This window comes from Crotalus tigris, unplaced genomic scaffold, assembly GCF_016545835.1.
Source record: "Crotalus tigris isolate CLP2741 ecotype Arizona unplaced genomic scaffold, ASM1654583v1 scf7180000017585.4430047, whole genome shotgun sequence".
NCBI classification, from domain to species: domain Eukaryota; kingdom Metazoa; phylum Chordata; class Lepidosauria; order Squamata; family Viperidae; genus Crotalus; species Crotalus tigris.
In genome coordinates, this window is record NW_024096493.1 from 3,784,750 (window position 1) to 3,798,947 (window position 14,198).

A 14,198-nucleotide genomic window follows, 5' to 3' on the forward strand; every position below is an offset into this window, starting at 1 on the left:
AGTAGTATTCCAGAGGGTTGATACCAGAGTATACTTCCTAGGTCCTATCATATAGAATGACTTAAATGGGAACAAAATCATGGATCTTGCAGAATATGGCAGAAACAATGAGGGGAAGGTGGAACCACAGATGGCCAGTGCTTAAACCATAAAGGGCATTGCAGGTGATGCCACCTTGAACTGCACCTGGAAGGCCACCAGTATAGCTTGCAGAGCAGAGGTGTTATATAAATGTACCAAGTCATGCCCATAACTGCTCATGCCATTGCATTGTGGATCAGCTGTAGTTTCCAAGTGGTCTTCAGTAGTAGCCCCAGACACAGCACATTGCAAATAGTATGAGTGACTGTGACAAGAGGCTTCTGGTCAAAGAGGTATACAATTGATTCACCAGATGAATAAAAACAAGGGCCCTACAGGTTCACAACTGCCACCTGTTTTTTTAACAGAAGCTTTTAGTTCAGAGTACTCCCCAAATTGTATAGAATTGGGAGGTGCTCTCCCATTCAGAAATATAGAAAATCCATAATGCAGAAGATCCATGGACCCAGACCACTCAGTTTCGTCAGTGTTGAATTTAAGCCTCTCATTCAGGCATCGCTCCCCCCCCCTCAGCAGGGGTTGAGATGTTCAGCTGGGCATTATCAGCATATTGATGATATCTGATATGAGGTTAATTATCCCACTTTACTCTGCCTTGCTCAAGCCTAACTTGGAGTATTGCATGAAGTTTTGCACATCCCAGTTTAAAAAGTACTAATGAACTGGAGCAAGATGATAAAAGGACTGGAAATGTAAGCCCTAGAAGGAATAGTTAAAAGCTCTAGATGTGTTTAACTTGCAAAAGAGGAAGTTGAGAGGAGAATAGCTGACTTCAAATATCACATTGTCACATTGTAGAAGGTTCAGAGCAGTGGTCCCCAACTTTTGCAGCTTGGTAGCCCAGCTTGGGGGAGAAGGGAACCGGGCAGTGTGAGCAGCAAGCCAGCATACATGCGCATGCAGCTCAACTTGACCTTCTTTACAATATTAGCTGTCAGTTGGTGGAAAAAGTTACTATAGGGAGTGGTTTCTTCTTCATTGGAGGTTTTCAAACAGAAGCTGGATAATCATCTATCTGGAATGATATAATAAATTTTGCAGTATGCAGTAGGTTGGACTTGAACCTTTTAGGTTCCTTCCAACTCCATGGTTCTATGACTCTTTGTTGACAGAGGACCTCACCCAGTAGTTTCATATAGATGCTGAACAAGAGGGATGAAGCACTGAGACCCGTGAGGTCCTGGAAACCTGATCCTTTGGGCTCAACATCTGGTCGCCTGTCAACACCATCTGGAACCAGACACAAAGAAAGGACAGCCACGGAAATACTATTCCTCCCACTTCCATTCTCCACAGCCAGTCAAGAAGGACACCACAATCAATTATATCAAAAGTTATTGAGATCAAGTAGAGCTAGGACAGTTTTGGCACTTCCATTCTGGGGGAATCTATCACAGCATGAGAGTATTTGTTTATTTTTGTTTTTCCCTTCCTCTTCCGTAAGAAAGAGAGAGAGAGAGAGAGAGAGAGAGAGAGAGAGAGAGAGAGAGAGAGAGAGAGAGAGAGAGAGAGAGAGAGAGAGAGAGAGAGAGAGAAAGGTCTTGAGTTTTTTCTTACTTCTTCCTGTCTTTCTGGACTAAGTTCATGTTTTTCTAACACCTGCCACATATTTTTATGAAGTCTACTTTGTTAAATTCATGTCTCATTTTTTTCCAGAACCACTCTAGGTGTTTCTTCTCTTCAAGTTCATTTCTGAAAACTAGACAATCAACAAACACGGGAGGCCATATGAGAGCAATCTGATTCAAAGCTCTCAATGCCCACCCATTCCAAGGGCCTCAGTGAAACTGCTCATTGGTTCCCTAAAAAGAAAAAGAAAAGCAGTTGCCCCAACCTAAAACCCCAAGCTCTGTCTGAAACCTAGCCTATTAGTTGCCTAGACTGGACCAATCTAATAATTCCAACTTCCACACAGGCTGAAAAGCAACCCAAAAATGATCTGACCATGGTGAAAGAATAATATCTTCCACCTTCAGATCACTTTGCAAATACTCCAAGACAAAAGAGAAATCACATTTGTGCCTCCTACTTTTATTGGAGCCTTAATCTGGGATAGGCCATTGGTTCCATGGTGACTGTGGATTCCTGAACCACACCAGTCTCTGTGCTACATGAAGGCACCTTAAAGGCTTCAGGAACTGGTACTCTTAGAGATTCCCCTGCCAAGTAGCAATGATGAGCAACTCAGACTGTCACTACATTTGAATGTTACTGCCTGCCTTCTCCACCATCATGAGTCCTACCATTACCACCCCACACATATGCACACATACACACTAACATTCCTCTCCCAGTTCCCAAGTACCATCTAGGCCAGCGGTCCTCAACCTTTGCAGCTTGGCAATCCAACTGGGGAGGGGGAAGAGGGGAACTGGGTCACGCTAGTGGCAGGTCAGTGCACACACACATGCAACTTAACTGCCAACCTGCCACTCGTAAGTGGAGCTGGGAATGTGTGCGCCAGCCATTTGCCCAGTCCAGTTCCAAATAAGCCATGGCCCAGTAGTGGGCCGCATCCTAAGGATTGAGGACCCCTGATCTAGGCTACCTATGTCCAAACAGTTGCTCCAACCTAGCCATCATTCAACAGCACTCTCCTCAGGATGCTTATACTTACAACACCTAGCAGCTGTAGGGCATCTCTGGCTATTATTGTTGGCTTTATAATTCAACTTACCACCTTCTACACTAGAAGGTCAGAGAAGAACAATATTCCTCATTCAAAGTTCCTCATTGGGATTCCGGAATGAAAAAAAGAATAAGTTCTCATTTTCCCATTGCAGTTGCTGTTTACCTGATTGTAATAAAAGTGTACTGTGTATATTAATAAAGTTATATTGTGTATATGTCTTTTAGGGGGAAAAGTCTGATTTCATTTATGGATGCAAACCACTAGGTGGCAATGAAACCAAGAACATTGGAACAAAGAAAACTAAAGGCATTCCTACATCTAGAGATTATTTCCTCCAAGAAAAGGATTTCTAGAATAACAATGTTTCTCAGCTTTGGCAACTTTAAGATGCCCGGATTTCAACTCCTAGAATTTTAGCAGTTGAAATCCATATATTTTAAAATTGCCAAAACTGAGAACCAACTTAAAGCATAGTTATTCAGGACAAGTGGCATGAGTATTATTTAAAAACTCCTTCAGTGAAGAAAATGAGATTGCAATAGTTAAGTATGGTGGGCATGATTTTACTTTATCCAATGAAACCATCTAATATTAATAAATGCCTTTTAGCATCTTCCATTTTAAAAAGAATGATTTAAGATGGGTTACTTTGCTATAAAAATGCATAATTCTTGCAGGTTGCTCTTGTTTGCAATTTGGTCTCCTGACTAACTGGCTTGGTGCCAGTGGCATTCATACTTGCCCGTTCATGGGGCCTTTTTGCCTTGTAAAATAAGTGACCCTTAATATTACATGGTGCCCCAAATTATTAGTTGTGAATAAGCAGACGCAATAGCACTTCTGCACTGAACAATCAGAAAAGGGCAGTTTCAGGCTAAGAAGGATTCAACAGCATTTGGCTGGCAGCTTGACCAAATTCGTGGAGAAAAAGAGGCTGGCATTTTCTTCCAAGAAGAAATTGCCCAGTGATCAGCTGGGAGAAATTAAAAGCCAGAAGGAGAGGAGGAAAAACAGATGGGAAACTCAACTGAGAAGGAGGAATCAAGAAGCCATTGTAGGAGCCATGGAGATGACCTCAAGGAAGAAATCCAGAAGCTGTCAACAACAGCTGATGAAACCCAGCAGAATGAAAGAGTTTGAGATTGAGACTCAGTCTGATTCCCTCCTGATTACTTGGGGTGTGAGGGCCAGTTTGGTCTAGAGATTAAGATACCAGGCCAGAAACCAGGAGAATGTGGGGTTGCTAGCTTTGAGCAAACCTCTCAGAAGAGGGATACTCATCCCATTGAGTTGAACAGCTTACTTTAGCTTAAATATTTTGTACTTGTGCGATGCTGTGGGGTTGCTGTTTTGATAGTGCAAATAGTAAAGTTCAAGTTTTCATACTTGAAGTTCACTATTTTCTTCTAGGGAGGATAATTGTCCTTTAGAGCATATTTGTATGTATGTACTTGCATATCCATGCACACACATTAAGACACACAAACAAACCTGATTGAAGATTTGATAGTGGGCTTATTTAACATAAAATAAGTGGTTGAGAGGTTTTTGCAGAGAGAGCCTAAGAAATATCAGTTCCTCAATCTCAGAACCAGTTACTTTGTTAAAGGAAGAACAAGATTCTTAGTTTGAAAAAGAATTATTTTGCAAAACATTTTTCTTTCACCACATTTCACCAGTGAAATCAAGCTGATCAGAACTCAGCCAAATGAGATCTTGTGTGCAAAACGAGCAAGTCCTAGGGAGATTAGCCCAACTTGTCTGGCCTTCCAGTAGGTCCTCACAACTAGGATGTGCTCTCAAGTTTGGGGATCCCATGGAAGTGGGAAGACCATTAATAATTGCATTGTGTAAAAGTATAGCCTCCACCTTCCTCTTCCTCCTCCTCCTCCTTCTTCATTTTAATTGTAGTTTTTAACTGTTTTTAATTGGTTTTAAGGGTGGAATGTTGTGGTTGTGAGTTGTGTTTTAATTACATATGCTGCCCAGAGTTGCATTAAGGAAAATTGATTGCCATTATATATTTAATTATAAATAAATCTGTATTCCATTTCCTTGTTATACATTCAGTAGCCTCAGCCCTCCATTAAAGTCAGAGAAAAGAGAGAGGTGGGATCACATTTCTCATTGACCAATTGGGTGTTAGCTAGGTTTTGTTTGCAAAAGGAGCTAGCCTGAGGTAAAATTGGCCCCAATCCAAATGACCTTCCAGAAGCACCTCAAACTAGAATGTGCCATCACTTTATTATTTTTTTAATAACCAAGGCAGCAGAAATACCTAATAATTCCTCCTCCTCTTATTTTTCCCACAAAAACCCTGTGAGGTGAGTTGGGCTGACAAGAGAATGACTAGTCCAAGGTTACCCAGCCAGTTTTCATACCTAAAGATAGACTAGAACTCGTAGTCTCCCAGTTTCTAATCTGGTGCCTTAACCACAAATGGTTGCACTCCTTTGCAGGGATGCCTATTGAGGGATGCCTCAATAAAGGCTGTTGTAGAATGTTGAAAATGTAGGTAAATGTTTCTCAAACTTGGCAACTTTAAGAAGTGTGGATTTCAAATCCCAGAGTTTTGGCTGGGGAATTCTGGGAATTGAAGTCCATACATCTGGGAGTTGAAGTCCACAAGTTTGAAAAACATTGCTGTAGATAGGACTGCACTATTGCAAGCTGCAGGTGAATGTGTGTGTGTGTGTGTGTGTGTGTGTGTGTGTCCCCTGAATGCTATCCTCTGTTAAAAACAAAACAAAGTTCATATATATAATATTGATATGCCACCAAACTCCCAACAACTATTTTCTTCTGTGTTGGTTCAAGTTTCCACACAAAAAAGTTATGTTTAGCTAAATATAACTGAACTGTGTTGTCTTGCTAATAATGGTAATACTGGACAGTCAGACAGAATTAACTTTTAACATGCCTGCCACATTCTGAGCCCCAAAGAAGCCCCCCCCAATTTATAAGATTGAAGCATGGAGTTCATATGTAATTTTTAATTACACAATATGGAATCTTCTGGCTTCTACATCACCCTTGACAGTTCCCACTTTACCTTCACACATCATCCTAATCCAAACTGATTTGTTTAGCATTGTATGAATCTAGCTGAGTTTCCTATTACCTAATAGTTTCCTCACCCTTTTTTTATGCAATAGAAAAATGTTTAGGTAGATATGTATGCATGCAAACATTCTGTTTTTCCCAAATTTGTTGATAGGATTTTGCAAAGTGTTGAAGAGTTGCTTTGATTCAACAGAGCTATTGCTATCAAATTGCCATTTGCAGCAAATTCACTAGCTGAGGCCAAGATCTCTTGAAGAAAATCAAATTAGATGGCTGTGAAGTATTTTCAATATTGCACAGATTTGATATTTTTTCTGCTGCTTCCGTAGTTGCTGCAGACAATGTACATGGTCTAAATATAGGGTCCGAACAGGATCATGAATTTTGGGCAGCTATTCATGAATGGTTAACAGAGTTTACCATTTCTCCAGCCACTGGAACATTTTTGAAGAGGCAAAGCTAATGTTGCTTTGAGCTTCATTCATGTTTGCCTCTCTCATTCTAATGGAATTTGCTATGATGATCCTAACAAGCCAATTTGAATTTCAATTTGGTTCTCAACTCTCAGAATGTAGATTCAACAAAGGGCAGCCAATCTTGTTCCTTTGATCAAACCCTTCTTTTAAATTTTATGTGACAAGGGCAGCTTAAAATCTCCTGATCATCAGGGAACGGATGCCAGGCTAAACACAAAAATGTATTTTTAAAAAAGCAAAAGAGGAGATTGCAAGATTATGAAAGCCACTTGTGGCACTGCATCTGACTATATCTACTTGTTCCTGCTGAGTCTGATGACTTAACCAACAATATTGCTAACAAACCACAACCTTGACACAATGAAATGATGTTCAGAAATTTATTGTGCCCTCCTTTCTCTGGCACCCTATCAAAGCCAATGGTGTGTGGGGGGGGGTTGCCCATCATACAAACCAGTAAGACACCAGTAAAACTGATTGATCAGAAGGAACAAAGTTACATTACTTCACAAAAGCACTTTGATGGTCACTTTTCAGTGTAAATATACCAAGCCTGCCCTCACAAAACAGTAAGAACAAAAGTGAGGGCTTACTTTTTATCTATTGTTTTGGATAAATTTTGTTGACACTGGAGCACGGCTGTTTCTCCATTTTCAAAACAATTTCTTTGTAGTTTGCTAGGCAATATGGAAGCCGTGATGCTTTTTTGCTTTGTTCCTGCTATCTTTGTGTTCAAAGAGAAGTAGAAAGAATATTTTAAAAAATCAGTAAAGTGAAACCTTTGACGTTTTCATCTTGAATTCTGCCTCTATCCCTGCTATTTTCATGTTCTGCCCTCCAAATGTGACATATTCCCAGTTATATCTATGAACTAATCTATTTTTATATATGTATGTATATGCTTATATACATGTACATATATTTTGTAAGCTGCCCAGAGTCACTTGTGGTGAGATGGGCAACAAATAAATTTAATAAATAAATATGTATATGCATACAGTATGCATTACATTTTTCAGGATAAACTAAGTTTTGCAAAGTGCAGAAGAAGAGGTGATAAATCAATAACCCAAAGAAATTAAATGCAGCAGCTAAGGAAACATATCTAAAACTAATTTCCATCAACCCCATTCGATATACTTCTGAATCCCTTTCAACCACTGCAAACATCCCTGCTTCCAACACATCCATGTAACACCTCATATATTTCCTTCTATTTGTGAAACTTCTAAAACTTTTTCCTCCCAAAACCATTTGACTTTCATTCTTGCTTCTTTCACTTCTTTCCTTTTCTTTTACTCCCACTTTTACCCAGGATCCAGCCTTCTCATTAATCTGTCCCTCAAAAACAGTCTCTCATTTTCAGTCTCCCACGTTCCATGCTAATTCTCTCTTTCATCTTTTAACATAAACACTCAAATCAGTCATGCTTGTTATGGGTTCATTCCTTTACTATGAATAAAGCACATATTCAAAACAAACACAACCTTTTCTGAGCTGATATTCAATGCTCATTTTCTCATACATTCTTGGGTTATCAAACAGCCCAATTATTTGTTTATTTGATACTCTCTTGCCTTGCTCAAGCTAATCATTGACAGAATTTTATTTTCGCTGGATAGCATTAATTCAGAATTTTACATATTTTTATTCCTGCCCTGGAATTCCAGAGGAGGCATGGTCAACTAAACACATCTCCCAAGAAATGGAGATTATGATGGCAGTAAAGACCAATAAACCAATGAGTAGACTGGTTCTTTGGAACTTCTTCTGAGTTATTCTGTTATTCGGCAGAATAACAGTCTCCTGTAGGTCTGAGGTGAACAGTGGAGCCTTTTAAAGGACACTGAATTTGCTAATCTCACTTTGTAATCACTTTTGGAAATTGCTTATTTTACTATTCTAAGGCTATTAGAGAGCTTCAGAACAAAAAGTTTGAAAAGCTACCTGACAATTATACCTTCTTTCCTGGACAAAAGAAAAGTTAACCACTAGTTTAAGAACTTAAAGAATTCGAATGTCAAAAAGCTAAATAAGACTTTTATCTATGGAATTTATAAGAAAGTTAAGGCTCCAAACAAATTTGGAATCCTGAGACTTTTAAGATTTTGGAAATAATTAAATACAACAAACAGCTTCTTGTGGAAATCGAATTGTTTTATTTATCTTAAGTCATAGCAGAGATCTGAGACTTTATGTTTTCAGAAAGTAAACACTAGAGGAATTTGTAAAATGAAACAACTGTTGTAATATTTGCAATTTTTCAGGAGGCTTTTGAAGAATGGGGCCAGAAATGTCATCAATGTCAATAGTGATGACTACTTTCATGGATAAACTACGGCCAAAAGATGCTAATGAAATGACAGATGTAAAACAGATTTTATCTGATACAGAAATAGTATAATCAGAAATATTTTTTAAAATGTGGATTACAGCTAAAATGGAAAATACAAGGGACAAGGCAAGAAAATGACCCTGGTAAGGATTTTGTAATGGGTATACAAAAAAAGCTGATTGAAGCTTTAAATAGCAAAGTGGAATTACAAATGGTAAACCAAGAGAATGACTGTGATTATGACTTTTTATTGGATTTACAAAGGAGGTTTGCTAAAACTTTGGGATGAGAAAAAAGTTAAAAGAGAGACCAAATTCTGCAACATCCGAATGAATTAAAGATGAAGATTGTTAGAAGTAAAAGAAAGGTTAAAGTTATATAAAATTATTTTGATGAAGGTTATAACAACATAAGATTCTATAAAGCTCTGGTAATTTTTTATGGACTTTTTGCTGACATCAGACTGAAATGTTGATGATTTATGGACTTGCATATAGATGAGAGGTAAGTTATGGGAAAAGGAGGTATTTGAAACCTTATAGGAGCTGAAGAATGATTACATTTGTTATATTTATTAACAGAAGATCAAAAGACCAGAAGTCATTTCTTTATATATGTCATTTACTTTATCTTACTTTTTTCTTAGCACTTTTTTTTTCCTTATCTCTTAGATAGTTTTACACTTACAGCCCTACTGGACCCTGCCCATTGTGATCATGTCATGATGGTCATAAAGCGAGTAGTAACTTCACTTGTATAGATCTATGCATCAAATCCACTCTAGAAGATCAGTAATTTTTTTTAAAAAAAAATTAATTTCAAATCTCCTCAAGTGGCTTTTAAAGGTAGTCCTCAGTTAACGACTATCATTTAGCATCCGTTCAAACTTACACTGGCACTGAAAATAACTTACGACCAGTTACAGTGTCCCCATGAGTCAAGTGATCATGATTTGGGCACTCCGAATCTGGCACACATTTACAATAGTTACACTTCCCATGGTCACATGATTGTCATTTATGAGTTTCACAGCTAGGTTCTGACAACCAGTGGGGAGTAATCACTAATCATAGTCAGGTGACATCATGCTTAAAGACTGTGGGTGATTTGCTTCACCATTTTGGCACATACATCATAAGTCAGGTGTGGTGACATGATGTTTCACTTAATGACCATATCATTTAGCAGTGAGGGTTACCTGAATTCAGATCCAACATCAAATCATGAACTCTGAGGAAATCATGCTGTTTGAAGGTCTTGCTCTGCCAAGTAAAAGTGAGTCAGGGCTGATGTTGTGCTGACCTATTGGCAAATAGTGCCTTATGTATGAGTCGTGCCAATGTGGCTGTGGAAGGAGCAAAGACGTGTAAAATGAGTTTGCTAGTAGCATATGTGAATACTAAAAGTTTTTCTACATGCACCATTATAATAATGAAGGCAATATGATCTAGTGGTTAAGGTACCAGGCCAGAAACTGGGAGTCTAAGAGTTCTAGTCTTGCCTTGGGCAAAAAGCCAGCTGGGTGACCTGGGCCAGTCACTCTCTCTAGCCCCAAGATAGGGCAATGGCAAATCACTTCCAAAAAACTTTGTCAAGAAAACTGCAGAGACTTGTGCAAGCAGTCTCCAGGAGTTGCAAGCAGTCTCCAGGAGTCAACACTGACTCAAGGCACATAGACATACACACACAAAATCATGATCATATTACAACAACCAGTTGTATATTACATGACCAGTAAAGTAAACAAGTGTTATTAATTTGTGTCTGAGGCTTACATATAATAGCTTTGCTAAAATCACATAATGAAATGTGATTAACATTTGAACCAATTACCCCCACATTCCTGCTAATTTCCTATCCAAAATTCCAAAAATAAAAGCTTTTAAATGCCATACAGAGTAATTTCTGGATATGAAGTCTCTATATTGTAAGGAATTGTCATCTGAGACACTTATATTTATAGTAGATTATTCATTAGTTTTATAAATCATAAGCAGAAGCATCTATTGTATTTCATGAATATTTGCCATCGGTTTCACAATAGCAAGAAAGTTTATATTCTCCTTCCTGAATAAACAAAAGACAACTTGGCAAGCAATGTTAATAAATCAAAACTTCCCCAGTTCTTTGTTCATGGGCAAGCATAGGCACGAAAGAAAAATAAATGTTTTGAGTTTGCTCAGTGGAGAAGAAATAACTTTAAATTAGGTGTGTGTGGAGAAAAAGGAAGACATTCCAGAAAGGCAAATACCAATGAATGAGATATACTAGAATTTGGAGTTACTTTCTAGAAGTGACCTCTTGTGAACCCCAAAGTCTTGAAGTAGGGCTGCATGCATGTTGCAATCATACTCGTAAGAAAACATGCAGAAAATTGCATTAGAAATTGAATTCAGCTTTCTGATAATTATTTTTTTGTTCTTAAAACAGATTCCTAGGCTATGTGGTTGGGGCTAACAGATCTGCGCTGCAAAAATCTGCAAAAATTGCTACTACCCTATTAGCTAACCATAGATTTTTTTCCAACTGAGGTCTTCCTCCAATGAAAAGGAAAGAATGTTGCTTTTAAGGTTTAATGTATTTAATTTCAGAAGCATGCTGTAATTAATTCAGGAATGCCATAATTTAGAGCTGTTACCATGACCCAAGAGCTAAAAAAGAAAAAAGGGAAAGGAAAAAAGGAAAGGAAAAAAAAGGAAGCAAAAGACAAAAATTACTTTGAGGCCTCTGGGAGAAGCTTTTATGGATGGTATAATTGTAAGGTGACCAACATTTTTACAATGCAAAGGAGGACACAAATAAATTGAAGAAAAAAATATCGTAAATAAAAGAAACGTTTTATTCATTGCAACAATAATACAGAATACACTATAATATGATAAATGCATAATAAAAAAACATTTGTAACAATAACATTTTATATTGTAATTATGCTTACATGCCGTGCCCCCGCCCACAGGCACCCCACCAGGATTGCTGCCCCACAGTGTAGAGTAGGCCCCACGGCTCCCAAAGCACCAGCTGCACTGGCTCCGGCCCCGGGGGGGCAGCCCGCCATCAACACACCCCACCTGCACCACCGCCCACCCTGCGCAGCCCCATGCAGAGCAGGGCCCGTGGTTCCCACAGCATAGGGGGCAGCCGGCCACCCCGGCCCCTCACACCCCCACCCGCAGCAGCCCTGCTGCCCCTACTTCTTGCACCTGCAGCCATTATTGCCCTAGCAGGGCTGTAGATCAAGAGAAAATTACCGTGGCGTCGCCGCTCCAGTCTCCTCCAAGTATCTTCGGGACTAACTAGGAGATGGTGTAGTTGGGTAGCAGGAAGGGGTACAAAGTTCCTGCCAATTTGCCTTCGCTGCAGACAACTTACATGTGCAAAGTTTGCCGGCCAGGTGTTTTGGCGCGCTCAGCAGCAATTCCTATTGGCTTTCGAAAGCCAATAGGGGGAGTAGCACAGCTCATACAAAAGTTGAAAAAAAAACCCATCAAAAAAGGTGTGGGAATGCCGTTCTGAGAATTCTATGAGAAAAAAAAGCCCTGCAGATTACTCTTCAAATATCGAAAAGGAGCACATGTAGGAGGACACTTTTCAAGGGAGGACAGAACTCACAAAAGGAGGACGGTTGGTCACCTTAATAATTGTTTCATTTTATCCACAGTAGTGGGAGAGGGTTCTGCTGCAAAACCACCAAGGCCTTTCCTGCAGGCCTTGATAAAAGATGGAAACTGTAAGGACCTGCCTCTGTTTTTCTACCAAGAAAGCAGAATCCTTGAAACTGGCATCATTTCAAAAGGAACTTTTATTGGCAGGTACAGAAAGCAGGAAAGCTAGGCAGGATCTGAGGACTTCATGCCCGAATCAATAGGTTAAACCCGTGAAACAAACCCACCCCAACTGTCCATTCAGTCGGTTCAAACAGGCCAATCCACAGGTGACATCGAGCTGTGGGAAAGCAACCAATAAGGCATCTCTCTCAAGGTTGTAGGTCTTCTCTGGTTCCTCCCTGCACTCCGTGATAAGGCAGATGGCCCCGAGGCCTTCCTTTCACATCCCATAAAGGATACATCAAAGCAGATAGAGGAAACAGTCTAGTGCACTACAAGCTCCCGGTTACCCCCTCCCCCCATAGGAGAATGACAGAACCCAAATAGCCTAAACCCGGAGAATATGCATGATTAATAAATGAGGGTTCTTACAGCAGCCTACCTAGCTATATCCATAAGTACATGTACATACATACCGTACATACCTCTTCCTTTCAGTCATGTCTAATTCTCAGAGACTGCCTGAAGAAGTCGCTGCAGTTTTCTTGGCAAGGTTTTCCAGAAGTGGTTGGCCATTACTGCCTTTCTAGGGCTGAGAGAAAGTAACCAGCCCAAGCTGGTTTCGGGCCCAAAATGGGACGAGAACTCACAGTCTTCCCATTTCTAGTCTGATGCCTTAACCATTACAGCAAACTGGCATTCATATGTATTTATTCATTCAATTTGTATGAATGAATAAATAAATTGTGCCCATCACAAATAAGTGATTCTGGGCAGTGTACATAATAAAACAGTCCAGATGCATAAAACTATTAAATACAGCACAATTAAATTAAAGAGATAAAAAGCAAAATGACCCCCAAAAAATCATATAAGAGATAATATTCCAAAGAATTATCATATAACCATCTACTAGGCTCCACTTTGTCATGGGATTCCTAACTATGTTTTGAGGCCCTTCCAGAAGGCTAACAGAGTTTATTGGCAGGAATAATGTTCCACAGGGATGGGAGACAGCAAAAAAGATTGTCCCTTCAAGGTCCTAGTTGACAAAGTACCCTCTCCTGCAGGATCTTGTAGGATGAATTGATATAACTGGGGAGAGGCAGTCCCTCAAATAACCTGGTCTCATGCCATCTAGGGCAAGGGTCTTCAAACTTGGCAGCTTTAAGACGTGTGGATTTCAACTCCCAGAATTCCTCAGCTAGCATGCCTCACTTAGGAATTCTGTTAGTTAAAGTCCATAAGTAATAAAAGGGCCGAGTTTGAAGACCTCTGATCTAGGGCTTTAAAAGTTGAGATTACCCTGCATTCAATTACATACATACATGCAATTGGATAACATTTATTTCAGTTCTTTAATCATCCTTAATCCAAAGCAAAATATTCATGAGTCCACTGGAATTGACCAGCCCAAAAAATTAAATAAAAGAAATAAACAATAAAGCTTTAATGTCAGCCCAGAATATTTCAGAGGAAGAAACTGGGTGTGATGTTGAGAAGAGCAAGATAAACCATAGCCAAATATACCTTAGTTTCTTGTGTGAACTGTCAATGTAGTTTGTAAACTGTAGTTTATAGCTTAATGCAATGTGTGAGCCCAACCCTTGTATTTACCCATGGCTAAAAGAACACATGATAGCCTAAGCATGATGTCTGAACCAGACTACAGTTCAACCCTCTTCTTCCAATTCTATTTTGGAAGATTTGTAGCTAATGATTAGTACTCCTGATTTACAGCAGTATTTTAATATGGAGGCAAGGTAGCGAAAAAGGCAAGAGGAAAAAAAGTTACAAAGACTTAAGAGAAACACAACAGGCAA